The following is a 22,523-nucleotide window of genomic DNA, read 5'->3' on the forward strand; positions in this document are numbered from 1 at the left end:
CGGTGTGGAAGTTGCCAGAGGCTGTAGATCAGCTCCGTACAGAAGGTGTTAGTTCAGCAGGCCACCAAATCGCTCTGGGAGGAACATCGCCATTATTTCCTCAGACATTTGGCACGAGCTCCTCAAACGGTGACTCAGACCGACAGGGGCAGAGGCACGGCAGAGCAGATGACGCTTCAGCCTGAGCACAAATGAACACACAGCTGCATTCACGCAGTGTAAGACCCTGTGCATAAACACATAGACTTATTCACTTACACACAAGGTGCGAATCCACAGATTGCTGTCTCATTCACACTCAGGAATTCAGTATAAAATACACTCACACTGACATTTCCTCAGGGCTGGCTGTAAATAAGAAATAGGGAATCAACAAAGTGATAAAAACCCCAAACCGAATGTTGTTTGTATTTGCGGCATGTTCAGCAAACATGACCATTGACAGAGTCATTTTGCTCTCTCAGTTGGGTGCAATCTAATTTTATTCTCTCCAAATAAACCTTCTCTTCCAGTAACTAGCCAACCACACTCTCAAAATGCACTTCACGTTGTTGGAACATAAACAGAGAAACCCAAAATAAAACAAAGAAATACAATACAAATTAAACAGCTCTGCCATAATCCAAACTGTCTGCCAAAAAAACAGAATCTTTATTCTCATGTGTGTGAAAAACCCATAACCGTAAACAGTCCAGCTGGTAATCCATTCAGAGGCCCCGGAGCTTTAGTATGTGTCAGCGCAGTGCAGAGCTGAGTGGCTTTAACAGGTCCTGGGATGCTTATGAAGGCCTGAGAGTGCCTTACCTGGATGTAATAGGCCCCAGATCCTAGATCTCCCCAAGGATGGACACGGAGAAGTACCGGGCAGATTCAGGTTGACATGTGCTGGGCAGATGTACGTGATTTAAGTGACTGAGGAACACAGCAGGTACGTTGGTCTCCTGTGATGTTACTCATGAATGATTCATTCTGTCTTTCAAAGACTATTTTTTAACAAAAGTGGACTGATGATGAAATGCAGGATAGTCTTTTCTTGAAATTAATTGTTTCATACTTGTTAGGTGATGTCCTTTTTGTTGTTTTTATCCATGGCTCTATGGACATTTTTACTTATCCTGTCAAATATCTCAACATTTACAAGATGAATGGGCACAGGTTTGTGTACAGGCATTCATGGTTCCTAGACAATGTATCCTAAAAACCTTGGTGATTCCCTGACTTTCCCTCCAGAAACACCATGACACTGACATTTTGAGTGACATGTCTCAACAACTATGGCAATGGATTGCCATGAAATTTGGTACACACATTCATCTCCCCCTCAGGATGAATTGTAATAACTTTGGTGATCCCTAGACTTTTCATAGCGCTATCACTTGGTCAAACATTGCTTTTGTCCAATACTTTGCTTAAATACCTGCAACATTAATAACATTCCCATCAGCCTCAACTGTACTTTGTTTAGTGCTAGTTAGCCAATGTTATCATGCCAACATTCTAAACTATGATGGTAAATATCAGCTAAACATCAGCATGTTAGCATTGTCATTGTAAGCATGTTAGCATGCTGACATTAGCATTTAGCTCAAAGCACCGCTGAACCATAGTACAGCCTAATAGAGCCGCTATCATGGCTGTAGACTTGTAGTCTTGTTTCTTTGCAATCAATATTTAATGGCACTTTTTCAAAGACATGCAATACACAGAGGATGCAATCAAAATTATAGCATGACACAAGCCAAAATAATCAGATAGGGGGAGAGCCTGTGATGATTAATATTTCTGTCCCAGTTGGCATCATACTCCTCCACATGGTTCATGAGTTTGCAGGAGGCGGTCTCACTGGTTGCCACAGAGTCCAACTTGCTTGTGGAAGTTCTCCTCCATTACAGAGTGAGGAAAGTTACTTTTCCTAAAGCTATAATCACATGATTAATTTTTGCATGGTTGCATAGATACAAGGAGAGGACCATCTTACGTACAGGTTGTGTCTATAGTGTAATCTGTCTCTCTTGACCTTAATCAACCCACCTGAATTGCTATTGTGCAACTATAAAATAAAATAAAAAAATCATTTACACTTTTGGAAACTATAAAAGGAACCAATGTAGTAGTTGTGAAAGGGAAAAACAGCTTTGTTTCCCTGTAAAAGTGGCAGCGAGGGAGGAAGACGGCACAATTCTGAACAAAACCCAATCACACTGTCAACCCCCAGCAGTTTGTCACTGTCCATTTCTCACAACCGATAAAGCTGCTGTCCATAGGGCACCTTCTTATCAGAGACTAGAGCTCTGCTGGATAAATAAGACTTCCCGTTCTTTCTAACAAGCCTTAGCACACCCAAGGCTTTCACGCAAGTCTTTCAAATGTAAAAGAACATCTATTGCTTGTCATGATGTCTCTCATCATCCAACATTCGTTCTTTCCACAATCAAAGAGGACAATTAAGTCATTGTGCTCAGAACTATACAGTTTCATTATGTGGGCCAATGTACTTGACAGCTCGGATGTGGGTGGCATTTTTTGAAAAATGAGGTAACTTTTGTTTTCTTAAATGAGAGGTGGTGGGTGAAGTAATCATATTCGCAGTTATCCAATACTTATGAGGATACACTGATTGCCTAAATGGGTCATTTACACCTGGTGCAAACAAACACGCTCTACTTCAGATTTAATATTTAATAGAAACTCTTAACGTGTAGCTGTCAGGAAACACCAACAGTGCCAGCAGCTTTGTGCCAAGAGACATGAACGAAAGAGAAGTAATGTGGTGATTTTAAAGATTAAATGTTTCCAACCTTTGTGCTTTCTCGTGATGTTTTTTCCTCTTATGCACCCCTCTTCTCTTTCCCTTGTGATCATTTACTAATTGTATCCCACGTTCTCTGCTCTGCTTTTTCTCTCACTCGCACGTCCCTGCTTTTCTCTCTTTGTTTTTCTCTCTTATTTATTTGTTCTCCAGAGGTATGCTTGTTTTAATCACAACACCTCATCTCAAAGACACCTTGTGCCAGGACAACAGCTAGAGATGCCAATCGCAGTCAATTCGTAAAGGTATATAACCCACTCCACCTCAAATTCCAGGGACAGAGGGAAAGCAAGAGGGGAATTAGGGAAACAGGTGGTGCAACACTCTCATCTAGTGGTGGAGAGTAAAATTGCAACTGAAAAGTCTGTGTAACAAACCCCAAGCCTCCCAATTGTGCCTCCACTGTCTGAGCTGCTATGAGCACCCATCTGTCCAGAACAAGATGATGACTTCCACAGGAATAAAGCAGCTATTTAGAATCACTTCATCATAAGTCCAATGGGCCGTGGAAAGGCAGCAGTGACTTTTCCATTACTCTACATGTAACCGTGTCTGCCTGTCCTGACCCCTGGCTCTCATACGGCAGGATGTTCCAAAACAAGTTCATAACATGGCCGTTCCCTCTACGTATCTATGCTGACTCGTAAAGTCCTTCAAGGTCCATTTTCCTCTAAGTCATCATCTCTAACCACTGTCGCCAACTCCATCTCATCCGAGTAACAACTGCTTCTCCACTCTGTCTCTGCTGTTTAATCCAGTTCTACACTGTCTGGCTTGCTGAGTTTGTTCTCATGTTTTTTATTGTATGTGTTTTTTGGAGTCCCCTCTCCATATGAATGAGAACTTCAACTTCATTTCTCATATACAAAATACTGCCTGAAAGTTAGCCTTATCCTTTCACAGTAATGCAATTTGTCTCCTCTACTTTGTCACCCATAATTTAATGCAGTTTCCTTGAGTCCCTTTGGCAACAACCCTTTCATCCCTCTTCCCACCATTTGTTCACACGATAACTTATTATAGCACAGATTTAAAGCCTTCCCTAGTCCAGACAGCTCAGGTCAGACATGAGCATCATTCTCTGTGCTAACTACAGGATGAATGCAGGCTTGTTATTACATCAACACTGGCCTTCAGTTTATCTCCTATCTCCTACAGCAGCCACAAGCCTCAATCAAAATGTCCTCTCTGGGCAGGAGGATCTTTACTCTCCTGACTACGAGCAACAACAAGGTTCTGGCGACAGCTGTTTGAAGTTGCTCTGAGGCAAGGACTACTGCTGCTGTGTTTAGGAAAAAACATTTAAAGGACATTAGGCGGCTTGGATCTTACTTCAAATGGAAACTCAATCAGGGTGTGAAAAGACTGCAGCAGCTCTCACTATTTGCTGTTGCTCAAAGTCTGGTTCTATTTGAGAGTGACAGGCAGTAAACGGCAGTTGAGTTGTGAGGATCACCCGTGTAAACATAATTTGTGGTCGAGGCAAGTGGTGGGAGAAACTTTGTTGTTGGCTGGGTTTGAGTTTAGCCGGACTTTAATTACCAAGACTTAGTTAAAACAGGCAGTCTTGGGTAAAATGAGCAGGTATTTCTTGATCGGGTGAAAGAGTTAAGCTGACTACGTTTGTTTTGAGCTGACTTGAGCTCAGATAATCTGGCCTGGGCTGTGCTGAGTCGGGAAGAACAGGCCTGACTGAAAAACGGCTGAGTTGAGCTAAACTGGTATGAGCTAAAGCCCTTCTGGTCTGAGTATGGTCTGGAGTCAGTAATGCTGGCTGGACTGCATGCAGCTGGGTTGATGAGATTCACAAAGTGGAGCTCTTTTCACCTCTTCTTCAGGGATGAGAGAACAGGCCTGATGATGTCATCGTCATGGTAACAACAGTCACTGTTTTAGGCTACAGATTCAAACCTTTCGCTGGTTACAGGAAGCTGCAGCAATCCATCAAAACTCCAAATTTTTTATTATGATACCTCTGAGGATGATAAAATCCTACACCTTCCATGCATTCATCCGCCCATTAAAACAGCTAAGGCTACTCCACAGGTCTCTGATGTGTAGTGTGTGTTTGTGTGTGTGCACAGACTTGTGCCTGTGTGAAATCATGCATGCATCAGTGTGCGTGTCATGACTGTATGTGTAAGTGTAAGAGAGATGGAGGGGGGAGATTCGCCTCATTGCCTTCGCCACCAGCCGGATTCCCCCAGCACTGGGCTCAAGGCCGGGTACTGGGGGCCTGAGAGCCGGTGTCCTGACTGGACGGCTATCTGAACAGATGCCTGACACGTTCATTAAGACCACTCACATATCCATGTAACTGCATAAAAGTTGAACAAAGGCAGATATACTGTACACCTTGACATACCATGTAGTTGTACAGAAATGTTGAACCAGTCTATGAATATTTTCAGTAACATGATTTGTCTTTTAAATTGATTCTTAAAAATGTAACTCAATTTTGATTTTTGAATCTTACATGGATTTATTGTATTGTAATGTACTCTCCTTTAAAAGTTTACTTAAATTGGGTCATGAATTCAATTTTGTGCATTTTGACTTTAGCTTTATTTGGACAACAGGTCACAGCGTCTGCTGCGCTGTAGCTAAACTGAAGGAAGAATGTTCTTGAAAAAGAGGTAGCCTACTGAAATTACATCCTAGGCTGATCAGCGCAGCCTAAACTGGATGTGTGGTCACTAAAGATTTGTTCAGACACACAATCCACTGCCAATGGCCAAGGGGGAGCAGTAATCAATTAGGCTCACATGGTATTGCAATAATTATGTACTCCAATTTACTCCTGGAGGGTGGAGAGGGAGAGAGAAAGGGGTGTGGGGGTGGAGAAAAGAGGAAGGGAGGGAGGGAAGGGGAACCATTTCATGCTACTCCAAACCACTTCCATCCATGTATCTCTCAGATCGTATCACATTATAGCGCCAGCACACCGATTCAAACTGGCACGGAAGAAACCAGGTCCCCCTAATTGGTCATTTCCAGGGGAAGCCTTGGTTTGCAAAACCTTCTTCCAGGACAGGGCTTTCTTAAACAAGCAGGGGCTTAAGACAGAGGCTACATCTGTGCGGCAGGCAGGCATTGATTGGGTCCGTCCCAGTAGTAAGTGGGCTGATTGCAGGGTAAGCAACACATTACATCAGCTTTTAGTTTCCTATTTACCTTATGTCAAAGAAGAAAGGTACATGCTGAGGGAGCTTCAAAGTGAATGGAGAGGCAGGCAGGCTGAATGCATTTCAATTACAGTGTCCTTGACTGTGAAACTACACAATTCACTGATGCTACTGATTGTAGGGCTAGGGCCCCTAATGTAAAGTCTGGACTGAATAGCTCTACATGGTGGAGTATTTTGTAATGGGAAAAACTCTGTATAACTCTTGGCTTACCGCAGTTTACTTGTCTGTATAACTATCTGTTGATTACGGGCATATACAACAGGTATACAAAAATCTGTGCCTTCCCTCACACATACAAATACAATGGAGGAACCTGGAAATACTTTATCCACACAGTACATCATGACTGTGGATGTTTAACCTCAAACTTGATCCATAAATGTCTTCATTTTACACTTCTGGAGGGCCTAATTAAAAACACAGCGTTCTATTTCACACCTTTTGCTCTGCCTCGCCTGAGGACATTTCAGACACAGGACCTTACATATATGTGGTAATATTTAACACGATATATCCACTGCTCCACGCGTGCAAAAAGTGTGCACACACACACATACTAGGCAGCTAGGAACCAGGCTGCTAAGCACTGCCAGATTTCAATCATATGACTGGCTATTGGATTTCTAGCTGCAGGTTACTGGTGATGAGTAGATCCATATCTAATAGATGCTAATGTGTAATTCCTGTGTGACTCCTGAGTGTGTGTGTATGTGTGTTTGTGTACATGCATCTGTGTGTTTCTCTTCTGTGTGTACATGTGCACCTTTGTGTGTATTTGCATCTACCATTGCAAGTGCACAGGCATGTATTTATGCAAGTGTTCATGTTTACGCACCCTGTGTGTTTAGGTGTTTGGTTTGGTGTGTGTGTGAGTGAGTGACTCCAGGGAAATATGAGGTTGCAGTGATGATTGACAAACAGTCAGTGAATCAGTGAACAGTAGGTGATCATGGATCTGATTTCAGTCATATTTTACTGGCACGGGGATGTGTTGAGCACAGGGGGGCAGTGTACTGTAGGGTTGAACCTGCCCACACAACCCATCACACTCCACATGGGTGAGCAGGTCTAACAAAAGACTGACTGTTACAGTGTTAGAGCCAGAGCTCTCCTCACCTCCACCAGCGGAAATCACGGACGGAATTTTCTACAACTGGCAGAGTGCTGAGTGAGACAGCCTCAGCACACCGTAACAGTAAAATCCATCCACTTCACAAAGTTACAGTGCTGTATGAAGATTAAAAGGTTAACCAAACATGTGTGAGCCTGGACAGCTTGTTTAGAAAAGTCACACATCACACAGAACCTAATGAATATCTCAAATGAATTATGTAATAGTAATTATTTTTAAGTACAGCATGAACAAGGTCATCTCAGGCATAGTTTTGAGTGATTTATCAGAAACATGAAGACGAGAATATGAATAACTGTCCAAGGCTGTCAAAGAGTGTGTTGGTGTGTTCATATGTGTGTTCGTCTGGGTGCCACTCTACTGTAATAACATCGGCAGGTGGCCCAGCTAGCCCCCTACCCACCCCATCCCCCATGTGCTCCACCGCAATGGAAAGCAGGTGTCCGCCCCTGGTCTGGGGACAGAATTGAATTAATGTGCAAAAACAAATGACTCCATCCGCAGCGTCTAGAGGGGCCGCAGTGACAGGCCTGCAGTCTCATACAGCCCAAAGCTGAGCACACTGTCACCCGACACTGGGCCGACCAGGCTAATATCCACACCTATTACACAAGGATTCATGGGAAAACAACACCCGGGGCCAAAGGTGAGGATGAGAAAGGAGGGAAAAGCAGAGAGCAGGAAGGAGTGTGGAGGTTAAGGAGGACAAAGCCGTATTCTTGGAATTACCTAGAGATCTCATTTAGACGTAATGGCCTGTTTGTCTGTAGTGAACATCCAAAAAGGAGTATGTTAGTCCCCGCGATCTGCAAGGCTTTGAGGAAATGTTTTGTCTAATTGGAAGCGACAGTAGTCAATACACAGGCGGGATCCCGCCCTTGAATGACATGCCCAACTCTAATACTGTCTCCAATTTCAGGATTACCCTGATAATAACTGAGGCAGCCATTTCCAACATACACACACGCACACATAGACAGGCTCACAATACACACAGACAGTTCTGGCAGTGATATTGTAGCAGGGCACAGAGAGTAAATGTCTGAAACCATTAACTGCGCTGCCTCCAATGAGGCTCTCTTGGCAGGGTGTTCATGAGAACCATCTAGAGGAGCTGTAAAAATGACAAAGTCAATATCGAAGATGACCACAATTACAGGCTTTCAGGGGACCAAAGAGTCATTGGTCTTCCTGAGAAGTGTGTCTGCATGTGTGCTGTAAACTTTTCTTTATCATGCTATTTATTAGGGGTCAACCCACACTTTGTGCTTGATGTAAAAAGTTACTAAAAGTACTTTAAATCAGAATGTCTCCAAATGAAATGTCCAGTGTCATTTTTTGGCAGAAGAACGTCTTTTTTGCCCTCTGTCTCTTCATCCTGCATCCACGCAGTTGAAGTTTGTGCTCCTCACAGTGAATACCATTCACATAAATAGGCTGCTAACAGCGGTAAGATCTAGAGTGCAGGATGGTTATATTTATAAATGTTTCCCACTGGTTTCCAGGCAACCAAGGGGTTTCCCCCATGACAACCGCCAAGCTTCCAGATGACCCCCTGCTTCCCATCCTTGCTCCTTTTCACCCCCACCACCACTACAGCTACCACTAACCCCTGGTAATCTTATCATCTCCCATCATTATGCCCTTCTCCCCCAAAAAAAAGCAGTCGGCCAGAACTGACATCCCTGAGACTCCCTTGCCCTTAACTTGCCCTCCCAAAACTCTTTTATATGATTTGGTGATTTGTAACAACGCCCCCTCCCCCCCATTGGAACTCAGAGTCAACTTTCTGTCACTTAAAATACCAGCTTGGGGGATGGATGGGTTCGGACAGAGGCCACCGTATCCCGTAATGCTCAAGCCAACAGCCAAACTTTGATATTAGGGATTAAGCTCCCGTCGGGCTGGCACAACATGGCGAGGCAAAGCGAGGCGAGGCGGCCCCATAATTTCAGCCCCCTAATTTGTGAAAAAATGTGTGGAATGACATCAGCACCTATCAAAACAAGAAAGAGCGGGGGAGGGGAAAATGGAGGGTGTCCTGGGGATTCTCGCTGGCCGACAGTGGCTGATTGAGTCGGGGTGTGGTGGTGATGAGCTTTAATGTTGTGGTCTATCAGTGCTGCGGTCTGGCCAGCTAAGGCAGACATGGGGGTTTAAGGAAAGGATGGATGGGGATCAGATGAGGGGGGACAGGCATCTCTATTTCCTTCACCCCACTAAATCCTAGTGGGGCATTGGCATGTGGGGGATGCCAGGGGGTCGAAGTCGGAGGGGGGGACATGGGGGTTCAGGGGCAGTTATCAGCTCTGATAGCTTTATCTAAGAGCAAACAGGGAATGCGCTGGGATGTGATGTATAGGGGCAGAAGAGGTTAGACTGTGGTGTGGAACGGGCCGGCCACTGTGTTACGTACAGGCCCGTCTGCATTTTCAGACTCTCACACTGTCTAAAGATATCAGCATTCTCACACAGACAAACACAACAGGCAGTCAAATCATTCATAGTATGTGCTTGGCCCAATGAGTTCATCTGTTGAGTTCAGCAATAGATCTGTCTGGGTCAGTGGAGAGGGTATCAACAAGCTAATAAGGTTTGAAGGTGCCCTTCCTTTTTAGTCGTAAACAGCTAACACACTGACAACTTTGCTTTAATTTGGTGTATTAATACTTAAGTCTATTAAAACAGTATTACAGTAAAACTCAAAGTTGTAATCACATTATTCGGTCATACATATAAATCTGTCATACAGTACACAGGAAAAATTCTAAACCACTAATGTGGAAGCTGTCACATTTCATTTAAATGAATTCATCACTTTTTCAGATTTGTCAGTTATTTGCCGTTACGTTTTAATGGTATTGGCAGTTTAAAGTGTTTACAAAAGTAAGGATTTGATGGATCACTAAGCTACCATGCTTTCATTTCTCTATCTGCGTTACTCCTGCTATCTCTCATCACTAAATTTATGACCTCCCTGAGAGGTCATCAACAGGGTTGCACATTTGGCATTCCCAACAGTGAAGAAGTAGAAGGAATGAGAGAGGGGGGTTGGTGAGGGGAAATAAAAGGAGTGAATAGTAGGTAAGGGAGTGAGGAAGAACAAGAGACCAGGAGGGAAAAAGAGAGATAACAAGTGGGAGAGAAGTGCTGATGGCTGTGGGTCAAATGCCTGAAAGCAGCAGTCAATAAAATGGAGGCCCACCTTGAAAATGTGATAAGAAATTGCCCCAAGTGTGTTCTATATATCACAACACCAACCCGACTCTAACTGCCATGTTCTGACCATAGATGGAAGTTTTCCACACAAATGGCAGGTGTTTTTCAGTCCGAGCAAGTGCAAAATTGCTTTCATTCCCAAAAATGTGGTGAATGTTCTGGTCCTGCATGTGACTTAAACTAAGGATCTTGTATCATTCCAACCAATGAAAAATAGCCTGACTTACTTCTGTTGAGAGACAAATGTAGGCTGCAATGAAACACAAAAATATAATACAAACAGGATAATCCATTTTCAAAAGAGAGATTCATTAGTGTCTGATGGACATGGTGAACAGTGCACAAAGTTCTGCAATTTATCTATGAAATGCACCTTTTCTAAAGCTAAACCCAAGGTCTGCACATAACTACAGAGCACAACTGTTTGGCTTTCATTTCAAAACCCTCTCAAAGCCCTCTAATCACTGACTTACATCAAAACATTCAGGAGTCTGGCTTAATTAGCCAAAATCAACTGGGGCTAAAGTGCATTTCTGTGCTGAACACAGTGGAATTCACATTCCAGAATGGGGCAAAGAAGTTGAAATATCAACAAAACACCACACAAACTGTCAGACCAAATCAGCTTCCCTGTTCGGTCTTTGTTTGGGTTCATTCCATTATTTCATGTTCATCAAAAACACCACGACTAATTTCTTCAGCTTAATCATCCTCATCAGCAAATACTCAGAGCTGGATTCTGTTGGTGTTGCCGTTCCCACAGTATAAACAAAGGCATTACAGACATGCTTATGACTACCGTGACTTACATAAACCCCATGGTTGTTGCCTTCAGCACACCAAATTTGCATGTGATTTCATTAAAAAAAACTTTTTTTCCAATGACAACATTGACTTTATTTTCAGCTCCTGGCGTTGGGCAGGGTAAGCTGTACAGGGATCAGTCCTCAACTTGAAACCTCAGAGTTAATTCAGATTGGGAGCGAGGATCCCAGGGGGCGTAATGGATATCTCAGTGTGGTATCAGTTGTTCTTACGTGGCCAAATACATCACAAGTTGACAGATGTTCGCTGCTCAGTTTAGCCGCTGTTGTGTAGGATGTGTCAGGTTGTTGCAGTGGAACAACAGGGACTCAGAGGTATGTCAGCCGAACACATCATCAATAAATGTGATTGATGATGCAATCAACAGGCCCTAAAGTGAATGAATTTATTACTGTCATCTCACTCAACCACTCAACCCTTAGCTGAACCACCCACACACAGCCAGCCCCCACTCACATACCCATACACATCCTCCCACACATGCACACAAAAGACAAATTACAACTCTCTCTTACTCTCATCCATACACACATACTCCATACAGATGCACACTTATGCCCCTAATACTCAGACATTTACATGTACACACACACACACACACACACAAGCTTGCAAAAACTGAGCAGCAACCTATTCTTCACCAGAACCTTTCTTCAACAAGTCAGCAAATTTGTCAGCCTTCAGCTCCAGCGTCCAGAGGATCCTCCGAGGGGTTTGTGGGATCCTGAAAACAGGCTGCCAAAAAGAAAAATGGAGAAGACAGGAGGGTATGAGACACACACACATAGGTAAACGAAACAGAGAAAGAGACAAGGAGAAGACAGAAAAAAGTGCAGAAAAATATGAACCCTTGGTGCATGAGGTCCCAGGCAAAATAACACTTCCCTGTTAGACCCTCCGTCTCTATCGTACCATAAATCTGGTGACCAAATTTAAAGGGGTGGGGTGCGTGCGTGTTTGAGTGTGCGTGTATGTGGGGCAGTCTAATATTTCTACCGTGACTGAGATTCAGGAAACTGCTCCATCTGCTACCAATGTAGCCACTTCCATTAAATTTCCTCCCACAAAAGGGCATCACAGAGAGCCCATCACTTCTGAGTCTTTATCTTTGGCCTGCTTAAAGCCTCTCTGGAGGCAGCTGCTGCCCCCACCCTCCACCCACCACCCCATATAACTGCACTAGCCAACGCGTACCTCCATCCATCAGATAAAAACTTATTTATTTAGTGCACAAACACAACGGCTACAGCGGTCACTGCAGAGCACTGTGGAACACACTTGTAGGCAAGCACTCAAACACAAGTGTACACACATACATACACATGCTCAGTTAAGAAACTTGCCCTGCTCAAAAGACAAGAAAAACACTACAGCTAGACCTGGGAGACACCAAGAAGATAAGGTTCTCTGCTACTTGTAATGCTGAAAACTTGACCCCATATTGCTGAGTATTGGAATCGCCAGATTTAGTGCTCTGGTCAGTGGATATTGGACACCTTGAGAATGCTATTACACAAGGGCTGGAAAAGCATCTGTAGACTGGTACTGTGTTTTAAAACTCTGCTGGAGGGTCACAACCTCGACTTCAGTCCAGACAGCCTCCACATGACCTGTTTCTCAAGCTCTGGGTGAACAGCAGTTCACTCATTTCAAAAATAGATTTTCATCTCGAGGACCTGAGACCAATCTCTGCCCACTCTGTCGCTAACATTTTTGGTCACGGTGGGTGGAAGGGAAAGACGGGGTGAGCATTGACAAATAAACACCACTCAGCATCACAGACCCAGACTGAAGAGGCCAACACAGGCCCTCCTCCCCGCCCTTCCAACATTTATTCACCTCCCCAGTGGAAAGAATAACAGGCTGAGGGTGAGGTCCAGTTGGTGTAGGTGGCTTCAGGAGGGCTAGGCAGCATGGTGACTGTAGAGTCCCACCACCACCTCTTCACATCTGTAGAGTGTTAGAATAGAAAGAGAATGAGAAGAAAGTGGGAGGACAAGAAGAAGAGACAGACAGAAGCTGAGACAAACTGACCATTACTGAAATACATGTAAGCTGAATGTCTCAAAGAAAAGGAACATTTAGTTTTTTTACACGAAAATGTGATTGCAACATTAAACTCACATTTTCATTTGCTCTATAAAATATATGTTACGTGAAGTCGAACTTGAACTCCATGACTGCTTCCTTTTTGCCCAGTAGTAGTCTCTAACTCTGGCTCAGACACCTCTGAAGAATGTCACCCATGTGGGAGGGTGGGTGAGGGCAGCGGGGCTGGGCCTGGATGGATGGATGGCTGAGCGTCAGAGACTGAAATAGCAGAGGCATTTAAACAAGTTAACTAATCAGCGCTCATTATAGACGATGTCTAGCCAGAACACAAACAGAGGCTCAACGAAGGCTCAGGGCGAACTGACACTGTGACAACTGAGCGACTGAGGTTGTTAGCTGAGCGGGCACGAGCCAGGCTCAAGCTTCACCCTGTAAAAAGTTAAATGGTGGCTTTTAAAAATACTGTATGATGCCGAATGATTTAAGTGCTTGCTCCATGCTATTACAAGTGAAGTCGGCACCTTAAAATGTAATGGCAACATGAAAATACTGAGGTGAAAAATCTGTATCTGAATTCAACTCTAAATCCACCCTAAAATAAGAATCACTGTGTCAATCCTACAGGAGCATATGTTTCTCTGAATTAATGGCTTTTCTGTCTGTCCTTCAAATGTTGATTTGGGGTTACTTCAGAAAAAATATCATTTTCAATATGATATTTGAGTTTTCAACTGACCTGTCTGTCTGTTGGTCAGTCCACCACTTTTGACCAAACTGAAATATCTCAACAACTATTGGACAGATTGCCATGAAATTTTGTACAGACATCCATGACGCTTACTGACTTTGGTCATCCCCTTACTTTACCTCTAGTGCCACCACCAGGTGGACATTTTTGTTTTTTAGTCAAATATCTTAACTCATACTAAATATGTATATAACTATTAGATGGATTGCCATGAAATCTGATACAGTCCCCTCCTTTTAGCACCATCAGCAGGTCAAATGTTTGGTGGTGAACATGGTAATTATTACCTGCTAAACATAAGCATGTTATCATTGCCATTATGAGCATGTTAGCATGCGGACTTTAGCCTCATACCTATGTCAACCCTTACAGAGCTGCTAGCATGGCTGTTGTTAAGATAATGGTGGACACTTAGTAACATGTTGTGTCATACCTGCTGCACCTAGACTACATAGACTAACTGCCAAGAAAAAAAGGAACGCATTAAGGTGCCTAAAGATAAGAACTAATGTCTTGAATCAAACATGAGGTTAAACAAAGACTTAGTAGCTGCAAATTATTCTCTGCTTTTCAAAAGAAAACATTACAACCAGTAAGACAAGTGTCACATGATTCAAATCATTTTGTACACAATGTGTCAGTTGTCTAGGAACTAATGTTTTTAATACAGTAAGTAAGACAGTGGGGAATCTTTTGAGTGACAGTCAGTGAGCTCTGCTTCTAATACCCTTTGAGCCCCACAGCACTCTTCTCCTTATCTCAAAAGATAATAAGAAATTTCCAAGCAAGGTTGGTAGCCAGCTATCAGAACACTCGGATAGATTAAAAAATATATATGTAATGCCTTTATTATGTAGCAGTCTGTGGCTTCCAGAAGATGGACAATGGCATCAATAAACAATTAACCTTTGTACTGGGCAGTCACTGTTGGTGATGGCACAGGCAGAGATGGGAGAAGGATAAGGAGATTATACAGAGCAGCACTGCATATTTACATAGATCCATGAGGTAAACAGTGTAGCATAAGACTCATTTTGAAGCTACAGTTTATATAAAATATTGATTTTGGAATAATAAATGACGGGTGGATGTAAAAGTGCACAGCAAAAACTGTTGGCACAACAGTCACTGACATGCAAAGGATTAAGGAGCGACTGTTTATTGATATAACAACCTGTTCTTATCGCATCACAATCAATATTATATAGCTTCAGCTCCATCCCAGAGTAGTTAAACAGATACACTTTATATTCTGAACCCTCTTTGTCCACCATTCACATGCCTGCAGGCCTCATTGCTCTAATGGACCTGTTAGCTGCTCTGTCATCAGCATCGGACCATCGGCCACAGAGGACATATACTAGATGGTGACTATGATATGTCGTGGTCAACTTATCGATGTGGAAGCCAGATAGCAGCCTTACCATTATCTTATCACAGGCAACTGCTCACACAGAGGATCTGCTCCCAACAGGTGCTCTTTTAAAGGTCATAATGACAACCATCATACCATAAGCTGATGACCGTCCAATCGTCTGAGATGGAAAATGCACATGTCCGTCTCTTTCACACACATAGCACAAATGAATCTCGCCTACCCACATGCACATGTGCACATAGACAAGCAGATGTACACATACAAACACATACAAGCACATAAACGCTCTTTCCCTCACACACACGTCTGGTGAGAGTAGAGAAGTATAGGAAGAGTCAACAGGCTGCAGACAGTGACGGTAAAGGGCTGGCTCCAGTCTGGAAGAGAAGCTGTTTGGATGTTATAAACTCCACCAATATAAAAGTATACACATAGAGCAATTCTCTAGAAGAAAGTAGACATATACATTATATCTCTATTGACACAGTACAATAACTGAAAGATGTGTTTCTTTAAGTACAGGCAATGTTTGTTGATTAATATGTAACAACATGCTATACCACTATATCATTTTTAGTAAGCTGTATATAAAATCCACACAGAAAATCTTTGTTTTTAATTGGTCAATTCTTCTCTCCTTCTCAATTTGTGGTTGGTATAGATTTTATAATGAATTAATCAAAATGATTGCTTAATACCAAGAATTACTGCATCAATTCACTTGATAAAACTTTCACCAGTGTTTCAGATATTCACAGTGCAAGAATTACCTCAAAGACTGCCACAAAAATAATGAATAAAAATAAAATAAATAATATGTAAAATAAATAGAAATAAATACATGTAAATATTCTTCTAATCCTGGATACAATACTTAAAATTTTAACTTTATCTAAGATGCTATTTGATAGTGATACAATTGGAAATTTCCTTTCAATACCATAAATAAAACAGGGATACCATAAACTCATTGTTGAGTACCAATGAAGTTCTTCTTTCATTAGGGCTAATCCAATGACACTGGTAATGCAATAGACTGAAGTGAAACAGATAAAGTCTTTATTTTGAAGATATGGTGCAAGACTCCTTTAATCAGGAAGTCAGAGGGAAAAAGAGGTTCAAAGTCACTTCAAGAAATCAATAGACAGTAGCTCTGATAACGCCTCGCTACTTCGTGTTTATTTGTTTTTTTGGGTTATTCGTCAAATAGAGGGCACCACTGGTGTTGTTTCCCCTCTGAACATGTCAATAATAAAGACTGATATGCAGCAGATAACAGTGAGAACATGGGACAAAGGCTATCCAAGCCACCCACTGAATTTTCGATTGTAGGTAACACAAACTGCACGCTGTCTTGAGCCCTTTTGCGCACATCCATGTGCCATCTCTGACAGCTGACAACACCGACACGCATGTATTGCTTCATATTGCTTCTGAACTTGCAGATAAACACAGTTATTATCTGAATGAACCCTGGTTAAGGACAACTAAAGAAGATGTGTGATATGATTGTAAGATATGATTAGAAACTACTATGCTGACTATGTTGTACACACTGAAGATGCACGGGATTTTTTGAATGCTCAAGTTTTATTGCATTTGCTCACAGCTGAAAGACATCTTGATAAAACGGCACTATCATTTTCTTTTCTGTGCATCTGCCGCAGTATGTGCTTTCAAACTGTTTGTGCAGCCACAGAAATTCCAGGGTTGCTTGAGGTTAATAAAACTTTTTTGGGAAGACTTTTTCACATATTGTAACAATTTTGACTGCAAAGCCCAGATGGCGTTCTATTTTATTAAACAAGATTAATTTTCCACTCATGAGCTGACTGGCCAGGAGGCCATTCTTGGTCCAACTATGACAGGTTGTAGTGTGTTCAGCTGGATTAGCCCTGGCATTTCATCATGGTGATTTATGCCTTACATAAAGAGACACTGACACGGATTCACTCTGACAAATGTACATGCATAAAATAGAAATCCTCCAAATGTGTCCAGCTTCATGTTTAAACCCATGATAAGATTTCCTGTTTTATGAAACTTCAAAATAGACAAAACGTCAGCCCGTTGATGTTTACAGTTATGGTAAGTCATTTATAACAACCAGCAAAAAATGCAAAGCATCCGAGTTGAATTATGGATCGTGTCTTTCTTTAAATGCTCTTTAACATACTGCGGTCAGCTTGTAAATCATCATACATTTGTTTCACAAAATCTCTGGCAGTAAAGAAAAAAGCTAAACGTGTGCGTTGCTTACAATATGTGAGACCCCTGAATTGGCAAACAGGCGACTGCTGACAGCACTTCCTCATTACCTAACACAAAAAACCCTGAAAACATTATCAAATCAGCGTTGAAGCCCACTGCCACTGCCCCGATCTGTGCGCAAAACAAAAAACCTTGAGCACGAAAGGAAGAAAATTCCCAACGCTTCAAGGTAAGAGTCGGTGATGATGCACTGAGCCAAGAAAGCAAATGGCGTCCTGGTTTTCTGCACCTCACCCTCCTATCAATAGAGCCCTAGGATGAGCTCCAAATAAAACAATCTTCTCCCTGCCTGGAAAGCATCTTAGGCTTTATTGTGAGCAAAGGTCTGCAGCAGCTGGCACTGAGAGGTTCGAGGCTGAAATAATCTTATCTGCCATCAGCTATAAATATTTGACAGAGAAGGGAGCGAGGGAGATATGAGGAGAGAGGAAGAGGCAAGGAGGAGGACAGGCAGGGGCGGTGGGGTGGCGGGGGTGTGTAAGGGACCTTCTGAAAGCTAGTGACAACTGCCCCTTGGAGATTTCTAACAAATTAAAAGTCCGGCCAAGCTGAGGATTTGCTGGACTCTTCGAAACAGGAACATGATGCACTTTATAGGCATGTTTTTGGCTCTCAACTGTCCAGTCGAACTTGCACAGCACAGACTGTACTTCCTTTACACTCTATGTTCCTCATCACCATCACAAGCTCATTCTTCTGTATGGAAACACAGGTGGTGCCACAAATAAACACTATAAAAACGTCTGGACAGCTTTTATATTTGTACAGCACTCCCATAACACTCCTAATCAAAGGAAACAACCCCCAAAACACATTTCAGGTGGTCTGTGGGAATGTGTGCGTGGGGGTGGATGAGGGGGGGTGGAGGGGGTCATTCTATTCTTACATCCAGTTACGTCAGATTTTTTTAATTCATTCCATATTACCTACCGACTTGTTCTGTTTCCCTCTACAGCTCATGGTCCCCACCCTCACACAAAAGGAGAAGATTAAAGGAAGAGTGGAAAAACAAAACTAATTACTCGAGGTATTTCAACCAGCCAATGCTGCTTAAAATGTAATTACATGGGTTTAGAGCTCTGTCTGAGGCTCGGGTGGCTGCAAATCTCACATTGGCAGACCTGTTCTCGGTGTAAAATCTGACTGCCTCTGAAAATGACAGCAGGAGAGAGAACTGGTGTTAGATGAGGAGATTAGTATCATGTCACGGCCGTCCACTTGAAAGAAAGTTAGAAAGAAGTCAAGATTCCCTGAACTTGATCAAGAAAGTTTAACTTCCATAACAGAGAAAGAGTTTCAAAGGAATAGGTTGACATTTTGGGAAATACGCTTATTCGCTTTCTGAGAAGATTGATGCCACTCTTATATCTATCCAGTATAAGGCTACAGCCAGCAACTGATTAGCTTAGTTTAGCATAAAGACTGGAAACAGGGGGGAAACAGCTAACCTGGTTCTGTACAACTGTAGCAAAATCCACCTACCAGCACCTCTAAAATTCAAATGAACAGGTTATATCTCATTGAAGATTTCACTTGAGGATTAAATACGGAAATATCCTCATGTTTATTGATGCTGTGCACTCTAAAGTGGCCCAATATATAATGTAATGCCACCAGTTTTTACAGGTTTTGTATTATTGCCAACAAGCCTATAAACGCCCTTAAAACAAACTTTAAAACCCAATGAAATTCTTTACATCTCTAAAAACTTTTTTAAAAACACCACAACACAGGTAGCGACATTTTACAAGGACATCTAGTCGTTTAATCACCAATTAACTACTGTAAACTGTTATCTTTGGGTGGATGCACCTTTGAACACTATCACAGGTGAAGAGACGTACACAAAGGGTGGTAAAGCCATAAAATTAGGGTAGCTATTTGACAAAAGGCAGATACCAGTCTGTATAAGGCAGAGGTGAAGGCTGCGCGCTGAGAGAGCTGATAAGAGCGGCTCATCTTTACTCAGACCACTGGCAGTTGGAGGAGAGCGCTCTTTAAAGTCTAGATAGTTATCTGTGGTAGCTTTCTTCTTTTCCATCCATAAAGAACTAGATGTAGTGGGGGGATGGTGAAAATCAGTACCTTAATACAAAATATGTGGGGGGGAAAATCAAACGAATAAGGGAGTTTGGAGTGGACTAATCCGTGTTGATCAGTGCCTCCAAGCACCTTTACCCTACATCTAATTCATTCATGTGTAGGAGTAAAATATCCAAACATTTCATAACAGCCAACATCTACCTCAGCCAAAGCTTAACCTCTTTTCTAAAGGGGGCCTGCCTGCCTCCCTGCCTCCCTGCCTGCTTATGCAATATGACAGTAAAACTCTAACTATGTCCCGGCTGTAAAACAAAGGTGTGTTTCCTCTGCCCGGTTTACTGCACGTCCTCTGTAGTCTTTCCATCACTTCACAGTCTTTTATAAGACTGTCTGTAAAAAGAATCAAATGTAAATGTTTGGGAATAAAAAGCAAACACAAGCCACTGTGCTTTCCATGAATGCAAAGTTAATTGTGCTGTTAAACTGAGGTATGGGTGTTTTTCATGTGAAAGACATTATCCTATATGACCTACTGTATTGCAAATTCACTTAAACATGGGATCGTTTTACATGTTGGTTCCGTTCTTGTTTTTAACTCTTGAAACTCTGAAAATACAACACTAGATTCTTACATAAAGAAGATGTTAGAAATTTTCTCTGACAATATAGTTTGCATCAAGAGCATCTTTCAGTGAGTCAGTTACAGCTCATTTCCATCATCTCCCACTTGGCAACATGCGTTTAGGCTTAGATTAAACAGAGAAGGAGAAGGATAAAGTATGTTACCAGTTATTGGAAGTGACAAAGAAGCAACCCGTTCTCTTTCAGTCAGCTCCTGTCTCCAACTTGATGATATATGCTGAGGGAAACTGCTCCAAAAGCAACAAAAATCAGTATTTAAAGTGTCACGGTGCTATTAGAATTGCATTAAAAACCTGTGTAAATATGCCAAGTCCCTCGACAGCCTCAGCAGTGCAGAACAGCACTTCCTCCTCAAGAATGTAGATGGAGTTTTGGAGAAGATGAAGCACACAGGCCGGGGACTGGGAGGTGATTTAATACAGCTAGCATTTAGAACAACAAAGCACAGACAAAGCAGCCACTTGGACCATGCTTCAAAGACCAGTGTGTTAAACACTTGCAGAAAGACATTCTTTGGACTCGTGATCATTCGAAATAGCGGGAAAGAAGAATTAGGGAGGAAGTTGAGGAGGAGGAAGGGAGAGAAGAAGAAGAAGAGGAAGCCAAACACACAAAACTGTCAACCTGATGATACCGCAGCCACATAAAAGGGAGGGAGAATTTGCCGTCCACTTTCATTGAGTTTCAGTTTAATCTGCCGAGTCCATCTTCTCATCCCACCGTCCTCGTGTCTTCCTGTCAGCGGAGCAGCCCACAGATATGCGCTCCACTGTTGCCTTTCGAATTAACGATAATTCAACGCAGGTCAGCTGGTGTCCTGTGGCTCCAAATGACCTGGTGCACATACTAGAAGTGCTGACTCAGCAGCGGGTAAAGGCCCATCTTTAGCCAGAACTCCACTCTGTCTCTCATCAGGTGGCTCAGTTCAGTTCCTGTACCAAATCTAAAACTCTGGCAGCCCGTTTTTAGGCCTGCTGGATCGGGGCTACTGGCACAGAGATCTAAGAGCCTGTACACAATATAATGTGAAATAATAAACTTCCTCAAAGTATCAGTTCTGTAAGTCAGAGCCAGTTTAGCATGTGGTTTAAGGAGGCTTTTGTTTAAAAAATTAATGGCAGATTGTTAGGGACACGTCATTATTAAAACCAGATCAAACATATCTGCAGTTCTATGTATTTGGACTATCCTCGATTACAGTCACACCTTGAACAACAGAGGGCACCAGCTGTATTTTCTCTGATTGTATCACACAAAGATGGGGAAACACCACATTCTGATATTCAAAGAAACAGAATCATGGTTTGAATGAGGTTATCCTCAGCGGGAGAAACATAGTTAAGACATAAAAAGACAACTCAAATTCTATAGTCTCCCACTTCAAATAAACATGATTTCATTATGCAAATAACAGAAATGAAAAACTGAAGTTATGTGGACTAGGCTGTCCAACAAATCTCTGTGTGTGGCAGATATGGAGGTATTGTTTTTCACTCGATATATTGTAATTTTTTGATGCAAGTTCAAAAATGTGCTTAATCTGTATTTAAAGGGAGAACAGAAGACATTTTGACATATCATCCAGTAACTCAACCTTCGTCTAAATGCTACTGAGAGCAAGAACAGGGTGTTTTCCCTGCTAATTATTTTACCAGTCCCACTTGCTTACTCTCCGAGTGATTAATCAAAGTTAAGAAAAGCCAACCATCAACTGGGGCATGTTTCGCATTTCCTTCTGCTTGTGGAGGATCTGTCTAGGGCCTGGCTGCTTGGCCTTATTACAAGTTAATTGAAACCTTGTTTAGAAATACCAAGGTCAACATTTCCAGCCATGTTATCCCAATTAGTCTGCAATGAATCCCTTTAAACAGGGGCCACTGAGTGGCCAACCCGATGTGCTACTTGAATTCCCGGTGGGACACCCACATTCAGAGCCTGGGAATGAAAGAGGGTGACTGGAGGGAGAGACACTAGAGAGAGGGGAGGGAGGGAGGGAGGAAGGATGCTGGGCAGCCTACTGCCACTACCCCTGTGTCTCCATTTCAAATATGAGTAACTTAATTACAGGAACTGTCTCTGAATGTAATCAGGCTTTCTAATACATATATAATATTGGATATTATAAGTAACGCTTTAGATTACAGCGTAATTACTCCGGAGTTATGGTGTACTCTTTTGTAGAATGTACCAGTACAGTACATACCAATACATATATG

The 22,523-nt window shown here is 42.4% G+C and overlaps 1 long non-coding RNA gene across 1 annotated transcript; it reads right to left on the reverse strand.

Annotated features, from left to right (window-relative positions):
* Positions 1-11,300: 11,300 nt before the first annotated feature.
* LOC122881563 lies at positions 11,301-13,567 on the reverse strand. The gene is made up of 3 exons (XR_006379177.1): positions 13,298-13,567; positions 13,013-13,123; positions 11,301-11,908 (listed from the first exon to the last, which is right to left on the reverse strand). It is a non-coding gene; the product is annotated as an uncharacterized LOC122881563 (long non-coding RNA).
* Positions 13,568-22,523: the final 8,956 nt, after the last annotated feature.

Source organism: Siniperca chuatsi, linkage group LG9 (genome assembly GCF_020085105.1).
Source record: "Siniperca chuatsi isolate FFG_IHB_CAS linkage group LG9, ASM2008510v1, whole genome shotgun sequence".
Lineage (NCBI taxonomy): Eukaryota > Metazoa > Chordata > Actinopteri > Centrarchiformes > Sinipercidae > Siniperca > Siniperca chuatsi.